The sequence below is a fragment of the Chaetura pelagica genome, unplaced genomic scaffold (genome assembly GCF_000747805.2).
Source record: "Chaetura pelagica isolate M959 unplaced genomic scaffold, ChaPel_1.0 scaffold207, whole genome shotgun sequence".
Taxonomy (NCBI): domain Eukaryota; kingdom Metazoa; phylum Chordata; class Aves; order Apodiformes; family Apodidae; genus Chaetura; species Chaetura pelagica.
Window position 1 is genome coordinate 883,704 of NW_009953929.1, and position 13,667 is coordinate 897,370.

Here is a 13,667-nt window from a genome sequence, read left to right on the forward strand (position 1 = left end):
TTCTCTTTCTTGTCTTTTGTCTCTTGGGAGAAATGGGAAAGCAATTTAGAGCTCACTTGGAATCTATGCCTTATGGTTGATTACTTCAGTGTTATCCCCAGGAGCATCTAGTTACCATCTCAAAAAGCACTATTACTCTAATTTAGAATGGTATTCACAACTCTGTTAATCCATCTATGCTGAAAAAGAAAATTAAAAAAAATGTATCCAGATTGTAACTGCACACACCAACACAGAACTTTTTGTAGCAGAAATGTCATTTCGGATTATTCTATTCCGAGCTTTGTGGCTTTATTATAGTTTTGAAAAAGGAAATAAAGTATTTACTAAGCAAAGGTAAACCCTCCTAGGAGTACACATTGTTAATCATCAAACCACACCCTTATTCCAGAGAATCAATGTCACCAAGCAGTTAACATTCTGTTTCAGTGAGAGCAAGGCACTACCAGGTTCACAAGGCCTCCTGTAGCCTCAGCAATGCCTACAATTTGTAGCATCATCTAAGTAACAAAATGTACCAACACAAGTAAACAAAAGCTATTATTTTTATTATGAGCTAATGCATTTTCTCTAGAGAATAACTACTTATAAGGTGAAGGTAGAGTCTGTAAATTTTGCATTTTTTAAAACTTGTCACAACAGGTATGCTTGCAAAAGGCCAGTCCCTGCAAGGGCAGTCAAACAAGTAAAGAATATTTTCCAGTAATTTCAGGAGAAGGAGAAGCAAAAAATCAAGACCCAAGACCCAGATCTGACAAGAATTTAAAGCATCTACACCCAAAAGTTTGAAATTCAACAGAGGTTCCTAAAAAGCAAAGGCAACCAACCTGAAGCATTCAGAGATTTTAAATGCTTCTGATGAGAGGAACCACCTATGTTCTTTCATTATGCATCTTGCTTTGTAATGCTTTGGTAGCATTCATTGTTAGTGGTGCAGACCTGGTTGGAAGACCTTTGAAGGAGCTAGAGAAAGCCTCATAGACTAAATTTCTTTGGATCTTAAGTGAAAGAATACAACTCTTGCAAAAAGCTTATTAAAAAAAAAATTATTCCAGTGCTTATCCTGTCCTTTTACAATGAGCAGCAGCATGAAGTACTCAACTCCTGTACCAAAAACACCCCAAACAAAAACAAAAAATCAAAACGCCCACAAAACTTCTTTAGTTCCCAAAGGCCACTTTGCAAAGTAACACATTGAAATGCAAAGAATTATCTGGAGTAAAGAACAAACTTTTAAATTACTGCTAGGGCAATGTTGTTTGGGCCAATGGCATGAGCATGGCCATCTACCTACAGATCAAGGAATGGAAAACTAGTTTACAGGCTGATGGGCAGGTAATTTCTGTTGCATCAAGGCAAAAGTCAACCTTTATCTTTCATATGGTGTTCATTAGTCTGTTCAGATAGTCCATAACACAGCCTAGACATCAAAAAGATGAGCTGCAAGAAAACTTTACTTGTTTAAAAGCGTTAACACAATTAGTCAAACATCTTAATTTCAAACCCTGTGCATATTTATCTACATCTAAATATATCCCCAAGACAAAGCAGTTCCAATGCTACGCAGTGAAATGCTATGCTTCCATCAAAGGTAGGTGAGAACAGAGTGCAAATGAAGTGAGGTTATCTCATTATCAGTGTGTGCCTCAACTGTAGCAGGTCACAGCCTTGCCCACCTGTACCAACAATTCTGTAACTGATTCCTGCAAGATCTCATAGGCTGTGGCTTCCAGTTCCATTTAAATGCAGATGGGATCTAATGGAAGGGCTGCACATAGGACCATAGAACTATTCAGGTTGGAAAAGGCCCTTGGGATCACTGAGTCCAACTATCATCCCTACTCTACAAAGTTCTCCCCTAGAAAAATTTTTCCTAATCTCTGAACAGAATCTTAGGGAACATATTACTTGCCTATTCAGTGACCTGAATGCTTTGATTGTTTTCCTTAACAGACTTCATTTTGTTGTGTGCATTTTTAAATTTTTATTTAAACAACATGGGTTGGTTGGGTTTTTTTCCATGCTCTATTAAAAGAGGAAGGGGGGAAAGAGCTAATTATATCTGAAGTGTAACCACGGCCCTATTAAATAGGTAGCAGTTATGGGCTATTGATCGCAGTTCACAGGAAAAGCTTGTCATGTAGTGTCAAGAGGTTAATGTAATTACAAGAGCGGGCAGCAGGATCAGCTGTGTCCTCGAATAGGCGAATAACTAAAAGCTGCTTTAGAGACACATAATGTTGTCAAAGCATAAATAATTCATCCCAGCATTCGAGAAGAAATTACTGCTCCGTTCCAGCGTATTATTCAGCCATTAAAATCCTGCCCTTGCAAAGTCTTTTGATGTAGTCATATTTTCAGTTCTAAGAGCAGTCTTAGAGCATTCAGCTTTTATTAAGCCTTATATTGTGCAGTTTTCAAAGTATTAAAAAGGATATGAAATGGACTTACAATTTGTTTAATAACTGCATTGCAATTCACATAAGAGGGAGAGAGCTGTGTGGATTTATAGATGGCCTGTGCAGCATGAAGATGCAGCCTTGGCACGATGTGATGGAATTTTTAACTCCCCTAAGCCGGTCAGAATTAAATCAACTTCAGCTATTTACTAGGAGTGATAGCTGCAGCAGTCTTCACAGCATTTGCTGACCAATTTCTCCAGAGCCACGAGAAGTGTGCCCAGCTATTCTGCTACAGCCTCTTGACTCCAGCTCTTTGCTTGTCCTTATTAAAAAGTCTGTGGCAATCAGATAATTAATGGCTTCCACTCTTCACAGTTGTGGCCTGAACTGTCTCCTGCTGTTGGTTGCAATGTCTACAGTTGCCCTTATTTATTGTCAGGGGTTATGGTGCTAATTTATGTAAAATTGCAAGAAAAAGGGCCTAAGTAGTTGCTTCTCTGCCAGAGTGGGGTTAACCCCATGCAGATGGGTAGTTTGGTGGAATGACAGAAAAGAAAGAGGAAGGACAGGGTGTACAAGAAACTGCTTTCTCCTCAACCCTCCTGTCCCCGTACCAGGTTTATCTGATGCTCAGACACTTCTGTTATACAGCCAAAGCCCCCAAACTGTTCCTTGCTAACAACATCTAAATTAAATTCCCACTTAAAAATACCAAATAAGAGACCTCTAGGGTCTCAGCCCTCCTATTCACAAACTTAGGGTTACTGTGACTTTGACCATGCATTAAAGGAAAAAATGTGGAATATGAATATATGATTTTTATGTTTCTGATTATTTTTTATTTTAATATTCAAACAGGAAAGCAGCTGATTGTTTGGGAACAGATTAAGCAGTTATGAGCTTTAAGAAAAAGGGATGTGGCTTCACAGAGTAAACAGGCTTTCATCTCAAGCTGACCAAAAGGAAAGTTGCCCTCACCACCACCACACCCCTCCCTTCCCATAATTTTAGTCTTACTCTCCTGCTAGAGCCTAGTTCTTGTCCTTCCCCTGCCCACAGATGTGGTTAGAGACTGAAAGCTACAGCTGGAAACATGAGCCTTACTCTCTGCTCTGCTAGCAGCACTTCCATAAGAACATTGCCAATAACATAAATTCTATCATAAGCTTTCAGATAATGATGGCTATGGACCACCATTCATTTATCCAGCAGCCTGTATTTGGTATATTACTACTGAAAACAACCACAGAAATAAATATTACAGCTCTCAGACACTATGATTAGCAGCAATCTGATGAAGAAAGGGATAAAAATGTAAAGTCAAGATCAGGGAAAAAGGGAAAACAAAACAGAAACTAGAAGTGAAACTGAGAAGACCAGGATGGCATGAAGTAGAAAGAATTTCAGGGCAAAGGTTCACCAGCAGAGGAGAGGAATACAGAGAAAACATGAAGAAAAAGAAGACACAAAATAACTCCCAAAAAACAAGTTCTGCATTATCTTTTCCCTTATGAAAGCTCTTAAAACACCACAATTCTGCAATAGCAATTACTCTTCTAGTTTATTTTCAAGAAATAAAAACAAGTGAAGTCCTGCCAAAAACTTATTCTAATTTTGAATCAACGTTTGAACAGGACATCTCCAAAAGTTCACAGTTTTGACAACAGCACCCAAAAAGACCATATTTCTGTGACAAATAAGAGAATTAGTTTTTATCCAGTAATTTCAGTAACAACCCCCCCCAAATTTTCAGGAAAAAAGACTCAGAGGCAGCAAGCTGTTTCTCACCATGAATACCCTCATCTTTGAGCCATGCACTGACTGCTTTTCCATGTCTACTTCCCATGCACTAGTGTATGGATGTTTGCTGTGTTGTGAGGGGAGTTTGTCTTGGCTTTGTGCATATCTGTGCGGCGTTGACAAAGGGATTTTGATGTTTCTTACCCTATTTAGAGCTGGAGGAACAGAGCCCAGTTTATTCCTAAGGGAAGCTGAGTTTAGTATCTGATATTCACCAAACACAAGATATTTAGGAAAGTGTCATTATTCATATACACTGGTTACAACTCCACATAGTAAAATAAAAGACAAGGGAATGTTTGAAACTGAAAAGCCAAGCCTGAATAGCAACCTAAATGCAGCTTTCTGATAGTTCAAAAGTTACAAAGCATGGAAAAATCATAAAAGATGCAAAAATAGGAGCTTTACGCTGTTTCCTGTTCCTTAGGGTCTGTGTGGCCTCTGGTAGCTCTGAAATCACATCAGTGTGTACAAGGACAGTTAATGGCCACATTGACTTAATCAGGTAGAGATTTAGTCTAGCTGAGGACTATATTTTGTCATTCCTGCCATTAAATCTCACCACCCCCACCCCCTCCTAGCCCCGTCAACCAGCTGGTCTGGTTCATACCAAACAGTAGTGTTTGGCTTCCTTGAGCTTATCCTGCGATAAGCAAGGCTCAACAATGGCTTCCTACATAAGCCTCACAGTAGAAACGAGACCTATACATGTGCCCCTGTGCTTGGTTAACAGTAGCAGAGCTGTCTACCAAGACTATATGTAAACGTATTATTCGCTGTCATAGGATGGACTTGGACAAACTGAAACTCCTCTTAGAAAGCAAGCCAAAACCTGAAGTTTCCACCTGGCTTGGACACGAAATTTTGGCAATTCAGCAGATTTAAACAGTATCTGTGAAAAAACAAACTACTAAACTTAGACAAAGGCTTCTTGAGAAGGTTTTTAACAATTTTTCCAGAATGCTAGTTCCACATTTCTAGTTCATAAAGCTGTCTGAACCCCGTCCCTCCCACAGGGGAGCACTGGCTGAGCTGAGTTCTTTTCCTGGTAAGAGATTCACCAGATGACTGACTAAAACAGCACACAGGTTAAAATCTTTCTTCTTTTGAAGACAATGATAAAACTCCCAGTGGGGCTGGGATTTGACTTGAGAATTACAGCTGCTGTGAATCAATCCTCTACCAAGTTTAGATGAGTTAGGCCAATTACCAGCCAAGGGCACAGCCCTTTCATTCTACCCAGAAAGCAATAATATCCATTATTGGTTTTCCCAGGCAGCTCTCTGCCATTCTTCTTCAACACAATTTTCTCTCCATCTCCCACCTTTTCTCTTTGCCCTCTTGTGACACTTGGCCTGCAGATCCCTTGAAAACATTTGCTCTCTTAAAAGCAATACAAATAAAAGTGTTTGGATTTTTGCTTTGTCAGGAATCTGCATCACTTCCGTCCAGTTAAAACAAAGATTAAAAGTAATCTCCTCAATTTCAGTGAGGAAGGAGCTGGAGCTTTTAGAATATACAAATCAAGTGAAATAACAGCAGAGACTGCCAGAGCCAAATCAGATGTGCACAGAGGGACATATACAATGCAGTGCAAACTTCTGCTCCACAGCACAGGCCACATCCAGGGTCCATTCTCCATGTTCTGAACTCCTTAACACACAACAGACCTTGTGCTCTTAGATTATCTTTTGTTTCAATCATTAGTAAATACAGTTGTGTTTTTAATTCATCAAAGAATATTCTTGTGATTTCACTTTCCATTATGACAGCTCTAAAAAATGAGCAAATTCTTCTCTTTAAAAAGCTTTATAACATGCTCTTTTTCACAGTTTTGTGTTATAAATTGTTCCCTTGCTCCTTTTCCCCTCCTCTTTCTTGGCTTCCATTTTGTTTCTCAGCCCTGCTGCAGCTCTGCCCTAGCAGACAAATTTTTCACAGCCTGGAGCCCAGCCTGAAGCAAAGGCAACCTCCTAACTCGTCAGGGCTGTGCAGATTTACACCTGCTTACAATGCTTGGTCTGAAGCTTGCAAGTGCTGCAAGACAAACTGCACTAGCTCTATGCTATTTTCATGCCAGGAAAACCCTAGCTGGCTTCTCAGGCCATCTTTAAGCACAGTTCACACTTCTGGAAAGGTGGCCCATAGAACAGAGGTTTTCAGCTTTCTACATTTTTATCATGGTTGCTCACTGAGAAAGTTTGACTCAGGCAACATTAAACAAATCCCATGCAACTCAGTTACCCAGTCACACACTGAACTTCAAATAGCCACGAATCAAAGAGGACAGTTCACGAGCTGCAGGCTTGGCTGCCCTCTTCAGCAAACCCATTAAAACAATCCTGTTTGGTTTAGCAAATGATAGATAAACAAAAAGCACAACACCATATATATCAAGTATCATCTACAAAGGAGCACACAGCTGAAACACAGCTGTTTTACCCAGGTTTTGCTTGAACCAAAGTCCTCAAATGCAATATTGCTGCTGAAAAGAAAAAGCTGCAAACAGAAATAAATGAAGCAAAGCAGCTCTGATCCCACCAGTCCAGCACTGCCCTGGGTAAATACTCCACTGCAAATCACCTCATCTACAGGGATAAAGGCTAGATCATGCAGTTATGTGTGGAAGAGGCATGCTTTTTCTTTTTTTGCACAAACTCAGACTTTACAATGAGGAGAATTTGTTCACAAATAAGACCTCAGGTTGCTCAATTTAAGATTCCATATGCTGCCTGCTGATAATGAGATATTAAAGATTATGAGATAAACCAACATGTCACTGTGATTCAAAAAGGTAAGCTTATAAGTCCACGGAAATCCCTTTTTAATACAAGCAGAAAAGGCTTAGCATTAGTACAAGTTTGTTCAGCAGTCAATAAAAATTAGAACCAATAATGAAAATGTGGATTAATAAAAGACTTCCATTCCAGCAAGATAAGACTTAGTGTTACAAAAATCATCTGGTAACTTGCCCCGTACTGGGAAGCTGTTTGGTTACATGAACACTTGGAACTTTCTGGGCAGTCCCGTGTCTGTTGACAATACCATGTACATCTTTCTCAGTCACACAAAAGGGCAAATTCATCTGCAGAACATGAAGCACATATATAGGAACGTGTATGATGTTTAACAACTGATTTCTTTGTGAACAAAGGGAGGATGCATTCCAGTACCTGACAGCACATTGTCTTTATTGCCCCAATAATTTAAGTAGAGCTGTTTTTCATTTATTCCTGAAATTTGTTCACATCTGCATTAGATGCCATAGTTATGCTCTTTGGATATGCGTCATTACAACAAGCATAAGCCTTTCCAGCCTTGTAACAAGAGCAGGCTGCCAAGGAATCACAACACATTCAGGACTTGGGAAAATGGAAAATCCTTACCAGTGGCAACTTAAGAGTGAGGAATGAGGGAAGTTTAGTGATGGACAAGAAAAAACTGACAAAAATGGGAGCTAGAGAACAGGAAAAATGAATGATTTGGAATAAGCACAGAAAGGAAGCAATCAAAGCAAAAAAAACCCATCATGCAACTAAATAAATAAAGAAGAAAAACAACAACAAAAAATAATCAAAAAACCCAGAACTTCATCATCTAAACTTTGACTTGAGGTTCTTTGCATCAAGAAAGGTAAGAAACCCAGTACTGGCACTGCTGATAATAACTTGTGGAGTAACTGTAATTTTTCAAATGAAAACATGCAGATTTCTTGAAAAAGAAGCATATAAGGTAAACCTTGCCAAGAATAGGTAGTGACTGTACAGAGAGGCCAGACAAGGCCCTTGCTTAATTTATAGCTCTCTCTGGTTTCTTTGATCAATACAAATCTGAGCTCAGGCCATACACACTCCTGGAACACAAACTGATTCTGTTCAGGTTTTCTTCCTCCACTGTAAATAACAAAAGCTTATTTCAGTTGGCTCAGTGTTTGACAACAATTAACTTTGGGAGGAGGGAATGGAGACCATATAATTTTTCAACAAACTGCAAAACTATGATCTAAAAACCCAATGTAGCTCTGTTTTCAGTTAAAATACACACAAACTTAGCATGATTTTGCAGGTGTTTCTGATTAAAGCCACTCATTCATTCCCCCAACTCCTTTAGTAACCAAATGAGAAGCTAAAGGCCAGCTATGATATAAAACATACCACAAAAGCATCAGCCAGGGCACCAGATCTGTTGCTCCTCAGCTTCTGAGCCCAGAAAGTGTCCCTCTGGAGGCCCCAAAATATACAAGGCTCAGGTGCATCGTTAGCTGAGCCTGGGAGCTCTCTGCAGTCAGGAAGGGCTTGTGCCACTTCTGTAATTAATTCATTCTACAGGAGAAGCAGCATTTTCTTCTCCTGATACTGCAACAACTCCCAGCCCTGCCACCCAGCTCAAAAAAGAAAGTAGCACCCTATGAGCTCCTTCTCTCCTCCCAGAGGGCTGCAGGCTAACTGAGGAAAGGAGCACAGAGGGCTGTAATTGTGACTCGCAATTAACAGAAATGCACAGCACCTGGGATGCACTTGGGCTAATTTTCACAGCTGGCAAGGCTAGATACACACTGACCACTGGTGGCTTATGCAGAGGTCATGCTGAGGGCAAGCAGCTGCATCTACCTCAGAGGTGAGGTGCTCAGCCCTGCACCAGGACAGTCAGCCAGAACCAAGGTCTTCTCATGCACATTCATGTACATAAGGAAATTACATAAACACATCCGTGGATACAGATGGAATTTATACTACCTTGTTGAGCTGAAAGGAGCCTCTTTTGGAAAGCTTCATTGTCAGATGCTACCAGCAGTAGTAAAGTAACTTTTTAATAGGAAAAACTCCTCAAATTCTGTTCAAAGGACCTTATTATTCCCACCACTTAACTTGTTACTAAGCAAGAGAAAAAACCACAACACACCCACTCTAACCAGCACAGCTCTTGGACATTCATCTGTGTGTTTTGCTCATAATACTCAGTACTGTTGAATTCAAACACAGGTTTAAGCCGTAATTTACAAGTTATTCCCAGAATTGAAACAGTTACGTGGACTTTCTTGGGTTTCAGAATAGCTCCTTCATAGAAATGCCACAGTCAATCAATTAAGAAAGCTAAAAGTAATCAGTCACCCACGGTTGATTGGATTTAGCAGTTGGTGAATGCCTTTTGTTCTTGGATCAACTACACCCACTTTCAAAGCTGATCAAAATTTTTTTATTATCTCTTCTATTTGTTCAGGATGATCACCTGGGTCCAAAACTAATTGGCTCCAAAACTAATCACCTCCAAAACCCCGGGTAAGTCAAAAGTAACTCTTAGCAGGCTGCAGCCTGGTGTGAAAATAAAAGGTGAAAAGTGAAGCAGCACCTGTGTAAGAGAAGTTTCTAGACACCAGTTTTTGAAGCTAGTAACACTTGGGAAAGCAGAATCCTTGGGCATGGGAAGTTGTTTTCCCCTCTGAGAGTCATCAGCGAAGTCAGAGGACCCTGAATCCTGGCTCTGCCATTCCCACAGCTCCTTCAGGCAAAGCTGAGCTGCTGCTTCCTGCTCACTGTGTTGGATAACTGGGAGCATGTCGTGTTTGTGTACACCTGCCCAAGCCTGAAACTCATATCATGGCAGGGGGGATGTTTAGTTTTCCATTTCTTCCCTGCACCTGTGGATACTAGAGATCAAAAGCTGGTGAATGATACATTGATGTCCTGCCTCTTCAACAACCATAGTGAGCAAACTGAGGGTCTGCAAAAATGACAAAAAAGGTCCCCAAGGACATGGCATTGCAATCCTAACCATGCAGTCAAACAAAACCCATCTGCCACAATATGAACCTGAAAACAAAGCCTACTGAGACAGGGTTGTGGGACTCCACAAAACCCTTCTTGTCTGTATTGGATACCATTATTTTGTATTGTTGAATATGTACTTGAAATACTCGCATGAGCAATAGCCACATAAAACAAAAATACGATAGACAAAAGGAGCAACCTGAATGTGCTATCGCTACTGAGTCATTGCCAAAACACACTTTGAAGTACATTTTCTGATGAAAAACACAAGTCAAATTACCATAAAGTTTCATGTAGCTAAGGACTAGATCCTTAAGCTGATGCAAATCAGGGGAGTCCCAGTGAAAACAGTTCATACCATGTGCAGGACCAGATCAACTAATTTATCCTTATTTTCTTATTATTATCAATATCACCTTTACTAGGCCTTTGACATCACGCTGCTCCAACAAACCCAGAATCCTCTCTAAGTGTTGAGGGGAACCATAATTCAATTTTAACCTCAGTTTTTTCCAGAAGCATCTTTTTCCAAGGGAGTTTTAACCCGTTTTTCAAAAAGATGAAAGTAAATGCTCTTTAATACTTGTCATACATTTTGAACCTGCTAGCTGGCAAGTCCCAGGTGAGCTCTCAGACACAGATTGATCAGGTAAGCAGATGAGCTGGGCACTCCTCTGACTTCATGGAGATTCTCATGCTGATTTAGATGTTGAGTTTCCAGGTGCAATAAGATGACATCAAGCTCTATAGCACTTCTGAAAATATGACATCAGAGTTTTTAAGGGACTTAAAACCTACTGAAAACTCTGTGATGCCCACTCACCTCCCAGAAGTTTGTGTTTTCAAAGCTTGTGTGCCTTGACCAGCCACAGCTACTGAACAGCCTAAAGGCTGATGCTATCCCAGAGCTAATGACATTTCCACAGCCTTCAAATGGGTAGAAGCTAAGAAAGCATCTCCCAGGACCAGGAACTCCCACCCATCCTCTCATTTGCCAGAGGATCCTCCTCTGCCTTTGACTGTGCTCAGGCCAGATGACAGGAACCCAGGTGAGACCACCAGTTGCTGCTGACTAGGAGGAAAGACAACATCTTTTGTGAAAGCCACCATCCCAGTAGTATTGTAAGAGAAGGACTGATTATCAAGGCCATGAGAGGCAGAAAGAAAGAAGGGCCTGCACAGGCAGGACCTGCCTCGGGCAGCTCTCACAGAGACTGGCTCAGGGCAGAGTTTGCAGCACACTCCAAGGAGTGAGAGGCACCAGAGCATCACAGAAGGTGATGCTTCTTGTTGTGATGGTCAGCTTCTGAGAAGTTCCTCCCCCAGGTGATTATGATGGAGACATTTTGGAAGCTTTGTCAGCAAGACACTTACTGCAAGGCTGAAAATCCAACTGGGAAGCTGTAGATCATTTCATTGAGCTGCTGCACCCCTTGGCTAAGCAGCTCCAAAGCATCATTAAAAAGTTGGCAGTAGGCATCGACCTGCACCTGTAATTGCCTAACAACCCTAGACTGCCCAGCCTGAAGATTTTTGGTTTTGACCCTGGGGGAGCCAAGTTATCTCAGAAGAAAGGGGAAGAGAGCCGGGCTCCAGACAGTGGTTTTGTTCTGCTGACCAGTGGGGTGTTTTTTTAACTTTAAAAACAGTCTCCAAAAAATGAATACCAAAATGCCTCAGCCCATTTAATTTGTTACAAGATTTTATACAACAGTGATGAGTAACTTCTAGAGCACTATAAACCCAAGGATTTCATTATCTTTTGTTGGTCTGGTTACAGGCTAGTAATCCACAGCAGATTACTGGAATATAATTGCTCTATATATGCATAAGTATATGTATAAAAGTAAATTAGTGCAGCCTATTCCTGTGGCTACTCTCCCCATACACCCATGGAGAATACGTTTTATTAAGATGAATAGAATGGAACGGTTTAGGTTCTAATTTTATTTTTTAAAGAAAATATCCACATATGCATGTAACTTTCTCAGAGGCTCCTGTAAAAAAAGAATTATGTCCAGGGCCACTGCCAGAAATAAGATATGTCAGAGGTCTGTAACCCATTCAATAGAGAATCAGTCAATGGCCCAAGGGTACTTCCTTGCAAGGGAAAGGGTAAAATAACTGAGGTCAAGGCCTCAAACACAGCTCTAGTTTTAATCATGTTGTTGATTTAGAGCGTAACACGCTTTTTTATTTTCTTCCCAATTGTCAAAACCCATTTTGTTTTTCTTGACATGTCTAGAATGGCCCCAATGTCTCTAGATAAAACATGCTAGTTCCTCAACACTACTCCATGCTGAGCCCATGGGCAGCTACGTACATTGTCACTGAGATGAAAATATATAGGCTTTCTATGTAACTAGAATCACGTCCCTCATGCTACTGAATACATATGTGGAAAGAATGAGGCATGGAGAGAAAAATGTCTTTTTGCTAAGGAAATAGTTCAGTAAAATCTATATACTTGGAAGAAAATTAAACCACTGGGGTAAAAAGTTTTGACAGGATGATTTTGTAGGTTTGGGAGCTAAAACGAAAAAGAGCAGAGAATCAGAAAGAGAAGTGAAAGCACCCAAGTGTTCAATGCTTACAGGACATTTTGAAACAGTTGTTTCTTAAAAAGGTATCAAGGTTTTGCTTTCATTTCACAGGAAAACTAAGTAATTCATAAAACCTTTTCTTCATGCATGTGAGATGGAATCTCTTTCTCCAGCAATGACACATTATCTCTTAATATACTGACTGGCCAAATAAAGTCACCAAAGGAACAATCACTTGGCTGCCTTGCTCCCTCATGAATGACAATGAACTTGCTTTTAAAATACAATAAAAAACCAGTGGCATCAGCAGAACTTTTTTGGGACCACCACTGTACAGAGTGATTCTGCAGCCCTCACTGGAATCTTTCCCCAGAAGAATTTGCTTCAAAATATTTTCCAAATAGGCAAGTCAAAATCTTGAGCAAATTTCTAAAAGAGCCACCATCCTTTCTGTGGTAACACTGCACTGGGTACATACATAATTCAGGTGGTTAAAGTGCCAGAAAGCCAGAATGTCCTACCCTACAGAGCAGCTAAGGGTATGACACTGCTGGCACTCAGGCTTGGCAGCACATGCCCCTAAGTGTGTTACCATTACACAGCAACATGCTTCACACAACATGCACTCTCTTGGTCTCTGTCACAGAAACCATCCCTCTCCATTTTCTGCTGCTCCTCAAACTCCCCACACCTCTGGTTTGCATGTCAGCCCTGAGATTCTCCCTCCTTCCTTCTTTCACCCTCTCCCTCTCTGCTCACGAGTCTGCATCACGAGCCCACTCACCCACACAAACGCAGCCCACAAGCAGAGCAGCAAGTGCAGTAACTTGGCAGCAAGGTCACAGTTTCCACATTAGAGGCAAAATCCTGCCCCACAGGAAGCTGTGAGAACTGTAGGATTTCAGGCACGGTGGTGTCTGGCCCCAGGCAAGGTCCAGACAGCAGGAAACAGGGGAGGGGGACTAGTACCAGCCAATCCCAGTAGTGCAAACAAAACAACGTTATGATTGTGCAGGTTCTTCTCAGGTGCCCATGGATACTACCTGGTCTCCAAGAAAAAATCACTGAGCTCATGAACAAGGCCAGCCTGACTGCAGCATCCTTCCCACATTGCAGGTGCTCAGCACACCACAGAATCGGGGACAGCAACGAGA